This window comes from Leopardus geoffroyi, chromosome B2, assembly GCF_018350155.1.
Source record: "Leopardus geoffroyi isolate Oge1 chromosome B2, O.geoffroyi_Oge1_pat1.0, whole genome shotgun sequence".
Taxonomy (NCBI): domain Eukaryota; kingdom Metazoa; phylum Chordata; class Mammalia; order Carnivora; family Felidae; genus Leopardus; species Leopardus geoffroyi.
This window is the reverse complement of record NC_059332.1, coordinates 100,335,941-100,341,940: the sequence shown is the minus strand read 5'-3', so window position 1 is coordinate 100,341,940 and position 6,000 is coordinate 100,335,941.

The window sequence follows — 6,000 nt, the reverse complement described above, 5'->3', positions numbered from 1 at the left end:
AGACACAGATATCAAAATCCAGGAAGCACAGAGGACTCCCATTAGATTCAACAAAAACCAACCATCAACAAGGCATATCATAGTCAAATTCACAAAATACTCAGGCAAGGAAAGAATCATGAAAGCAGCAAGGGAAAAAAAGTCCTTAACCTACAAGGGAAGACAGATCAGGTTCGCAGCAGACCTATCCACAGAAACTTGGCAGGCCAGAAAGGAGTGGCAGGATATATTCAATGTGCTGAGTTGGAAAAATATGCAGCCAAGAATTCTTTATCCAGCAAAGCTGTCATTCAAAATAGAAGAAGAGATTAAAAGTTTCCCAGACAAACAAAAATTAAAGGAGTTTGTGACCACTTAACCAGCCCTGCAAAAAATTTTAAGGGGAACTCTCTGAAGGGAGAAAAGATGAAAAACAAAAACAAAAAGACTAAAAGCAACAAACTCTAGAAAAGACCACAGAACATCACAAGAAACTTCGACTCTACAGGCAACACAATGGCAATAAATTCATATCTTTCAGTACTCACTTTAAACATCAATGGACTAAACACTTCAATCAATAGACAGAAGGTAACAGAATGAATAAGAAAATAAGATCCATCTATATGCTTTTTACAAGAGACCCATTTTAGACCTAAAGACACCTTTAGATGGAAAGTAAGGGGTTGGAGAACCATCTGTCATGCTAATGGTCGCCAAAAGAAAGCCAGAGTAGCCATACCTATATCAGACAATCTAAATTTTAAAATAAAGACTGTAACAAGAGATAAAGGGCTTATATCATAATTAGCAATCTATCCACCAAGAAGATCTAACAATTATAAATATTTATGCTGCAAACGTGGCACCATCCAAATATATAAATCAATTAATCACAAACATAAAGAATCCATTGATAATACCATAGTAGTAGGGGACTTCAACACCCCATTTACAGCAATGGACAGATCATCTAAACAGAAAACCAACCAGGAAACGATGGCTTTGAATGACACACTGGACTGGATGGACTTAACAGACATATTCAGAAAATTTCATCCTAAAGCAGCAGGATATGCATTCTTCTCCAGTGCACATGGAACATTCTCCAGAATAGATCACATACTGGGTCACAAATCAGCCCTCAACAAGTACAAAAAGATCGAGATCACACCGTGCATATTTTCAAACCACAACGCAATGAAACTTGAAATCAAGCAAAAAAAAAATTTGGAAAGATAAATACTTGAAAACTAAACAACATCCTGCTAAAGAATGAATGGGCTAACAAGAAGTTAAAGAGAAAATTAAAAAGTACATGGAAGCCAATGAAAATGATAACACCACAGCCCAAAACCTCTGGGATGCAGCAAAGACGGTCATAAGAGGGAAGTACAGAGCAATTCAGGCCTTCCTAAAGAAGGAAGAAAGGTCTCATATATACAACTTAACCTTACACCTTAAAGAGGTGGAAAAAGAAGAGCAAATAAAACCCCAAAACAGCAGAAGATAGGAAATGATAAAGATTAGAGCAGAAATCAATGCTATCGAAACCAAAAAAACCAGTAGAACAGGTCAATGAAACCAAGAGCTTGTTCTTTGAAAGAATTAACAAAATTGATAAACCCCTAGCCAGTTTGATCAAAAAGAAAAAGGAAAGGGCCCTAATAAATAAAATCAAGAATGAAAGAGGAGAGATCACAACCAACGCAGCAGAAATACAAACAATAATAAGAGAATATTATAAGCAATTATATGCCAAGAAAATGGGCAGTCTGGAAGAAATGGACACATTCCTAGAAACATATACACTACCAAAACTGAAACAGGAAGAAAAAGAAAATTTGAACAGATTCATAACCAGTAAATAAATCAATTTAGTAATCAAAAATCTTACAAAAAACAAGGTCCAGGGCCAGATGACTTTCCAGGGGAATTCTACCAAACATTTAAAGAAGAGTTAACACCTATTCTTTTGAAGCTGTTCCAAAAAATAGAAATGGAAGGAAAACTTCCAAACTCATTCTATGAAGCCAGCATTACCTTGATTCCAAAACCAGACAAAGACCACACTAAAATGGAGAACTTAAGGCCAATTTCTCTGATGAGCATGGATGCAAAAATTCTCAACAAAATGCTAGCCAACCAGATCCAACAATACATTAAAAGAACTATTCACCACAACCAAGTGGGATTTATAACTGGGGTGCTGGGCTGGTTCAATATCTGCAAAACAATCAATGTGATACATCACATCAATAAAAGAAAGGACAAGAAGCATATCATCCTCTCAAAAGATGCAGAGAAAGCAGTTGACAAAATACAGCATTCTTTCTTGATAAAAACCCTCAAGAAAGTAGGGATAGAAGGCTCAAACCTCAAGATCATAAAAGCCATATATGAAAGACCCACTGCTAGTATTATCTTCAATGGTGAAAAACTAAGACCTTTCCCCCTAAGGTCAGGAACACGACAGGGATGTCCACTCTCGCCATTGCTATTCAACACAGTATTGGAAGTCCTAGCCTCAGCAGTCAGACAACACAAAGGAATAAAAGGCATCCAAATCAGCCAGGAGGAAGTCAAACTTTCACTCTTCACAGACGACATGAAACTCTGTGTGGAAAACCCAAAAGATTCCACCAAAAAACTGCTAGAACTGATCCATGAATTCAGCAAAGTCGCAGGATATAAAATCAATGCACAGAAATCAGTTGTGTTACTATACACCAATAATGAAGCAATAGAGATATCAAGGAATCAATCCCACTTACAATTCCACAAAAACCATAAAATATCTAGGAATAAATATAACCAAAGAGGTGAAAAATCTATATACTGAAAAGCATAGAAAGCTTATGAAAGAAATTGAAGAAGACACAAACAATGGAAAAATATTCCATGCTCCTGGATAGGAAGAACAAATATTCTTAAAATGTCAATACTATCCAAAACAATCTACATATTCAATGCAATCCCTATCAAAATAACACCAGCATTCTTCACAGAGCTAGAACAAACAATCCTAAAATTTGTATGGAACCAGAGAAGTCCCAAAGAGCCAAAACAATCTTGAAAAAGAAAACCAAAGCTGGAGGCATCGCAATCCGAGACTGACTTGATGTAATCATCAAGACAGTATGGTGCTGGCACAAAAACAGACACATAGATTAATGGAACAGAATAGAGAACCCAGAAATGGACTCACAAATGTATGGCTACCTAATCTTTGACAAAGCAAGAAAGAATATCCAATGGAATAAAGACAGTCTCTTCAGCAAATGGTGCTGGGAAAACTAGACAGCAACACACAGAAAAATGAACCTGGACCACTTTCTTCCACCATACACAAAAACAAACTCAAAATGGATGAAAGACCTAAACATAAGACAGGAAACCATCAAAACCCTAGAGGAGAAAGCAGCCAAATACCTCTTTGACCTCAGCCATGGCAACTTCTTACTCAACACGTCTCCAGAGGCAAGGGAAAATCAAAGCAAAAATGAACTATTGGGACTTCATCAAGATAAAAATCTTCTGCACAGCAAAGGAAACAGTCAGCAAAACTAAAAGGCAACCAACAGAATGGGAGAAGATATTTGTAAACGACATATCAGATAAAGGGTTAGTATCCAAAATCTATAAAGAACTTACCAAACTCAACACCAAAAAACCAAATAATCCAGTGAATAAACGGGCAAAAGACATGAATAGACACTTCTCCAAAGAAGACATCCCAATGACTAATAGACACATGAAGAAATGCTCAATGTTTCTCATCATCAGAGAAATAGAAATCAAAACCACAATGAGATAACATCTCACACCAATCAGAATGGCTAACATTAACAACTCTGGCAACAACAGATGTTGGTGAGGATGCAGAGAATAAAGTTCTCTTCTGCACTGCTGGTGGGAATGCAAACTGGTGCAATCATTCTGGAAAACAGTATGGAGGTTCCTCAAAAAAATAAAAATAGAACTACCCTATGACCCAGCAATTGCACTACTAGGTATTTATCTGAGGGCTACAGGTATGCTGTTTTGAAGGGGCACATGCACCCCAATGTTCCTTTTTTAATTTAAAAAAATTGTTTTAAATATTTGAGAGACCAAGCAAGCATGATCAGGGGAGGGGCAGAGAGAGAGAGGGAGACACAGAATCCAAAGCGGGCTCCAGGCTCTGAGTGGTCAGCACAGAGCCTCGTGCGAGGCTCGAACCCATGTACCATGAGATCATGACCTGAGCCGAAGTTGGATGCTTAACCAACTGAACCACCCAGGCACCCCACCCCAATGTTTATAGCAGCATTATTAACAATAGCCAAAGTATGGAAAGAGCCCAAATGTCCACTGATGGATGAATGGATAAAGAAGATGTGGTACATACATTCAATGGAGTATTACTTGGCAATCTAAAAGAATGAAATCTTGCCATTTGCAACTATGTGGATGGAACTAGAGGGTATTATGCTAAGTGAAATTAGTCAGAGAAAGACAAAAATCGTATGACTTCACTCATATGAGGACTTTAAGATACGAAACAGATGAACATAAGGGAAAGGAAGCAAAAATAATATAAAAACAGGGAGGGGAACAAAACATAAGAGGCTCTTAAATATGGAGAACAAACAGAGGGTTGCTGTAGGGGTTGTGGGAGGGGGAATGGGCTAAATGGGTAAGGGGCATTGAGGAATCTACTCCTGAAATTATTGTTGTACTATATGCTAACTTGGATGTAAATTTTAAAATTAATTAAATAAATAAAATAGAACAAAAGAGAGCCCAGAAAAAAAATACCACTCATATTGTCAAGTAATATACAATAAAGGAGCCAACAAGATACAGTGAGGAAAGGACAGTTTCTTTAATAAATGGTGCTGGGAAAACTGGACAGCCACTTGCAAAAGAATGAAACTGTGCCACTATCTTATACCGTACACAGAAAGCAACTCAAAATATATTAAAGACTTAAACCTAAGACCTGAAACCATAAAATGTCTCAAAGAAAAAATAGGTGGTAAACCCCTAAATGTCAGTCTTAGTGATGATTTTTTAAATTTGACACCAAAAGCAAAAATAATCAAGTGGGACTACGTCAAAGTATAAAAGCTTATGCACAAGAAAGGAAACCATAAGCAAAATGAAAAGGCCATCTATAGGTTTAGAAGTCATCTCTCAATGACAGAAAGTATTTGCAAATCATATATCTGATAGGGGGTTAATATCCAAAATACATAAAGAACTTGTACAATTCAATAAAAAAAGCAAAAAAAAAAAATCTAATTTAAAAAATGGGCAGAAGATCAGAGAATCTGAATCGACATTTTTCCAAAGAACACACACAGATGGCCAACCAGTACATGAAAAGATGCTCAACATCATTAATCATCAGGGAAATGCAAATCAAAACCACAAGATATCACCTCATACCTGCTCAAATGGCTGTTATCAAAAAGACAAGAAATAACAAGTATTGACAAGGATGTGGAGGAAAGGGAATCCTTATGGTGGGAATGTACTTTGGTACAGCCAGTGCGGAAAACAGTATGGAGGTTCCTCACAAAATTAAAAACAGAACTACCATATGACCCAGCAATTTCACTTCTGGGTATTTCTCCAAAAGAAATGAAATCACTTTCTCAATACTTAAGTATTGTGTACAATAGCCAAGACATGGAAAATGTCCATTGACAAATGGGTAAAGAAAATGTGATACACACACACACACACACACACACACACACACACACACACACACGGAATATTAGCCATAAAAGGAAATACTGCCATGTCATACATGAATGAAACTTGAAGGCATTATGGTAAGTGAAATAAGTCAGATAGGGAAAGACATATCCTGCATAATAAATCTCTTATATGTGCAATCTAAAAAAAACGAAAAAGCAAAGCCAAAAAACTCCTGAACTCAGAGAACAGATTAGTGGTTGCCAAAGGTAAGGGTCGGGGTTGTGTAAAATGAGTGAAGGTGGTCATTTCAGAATGCATACACATATCGAA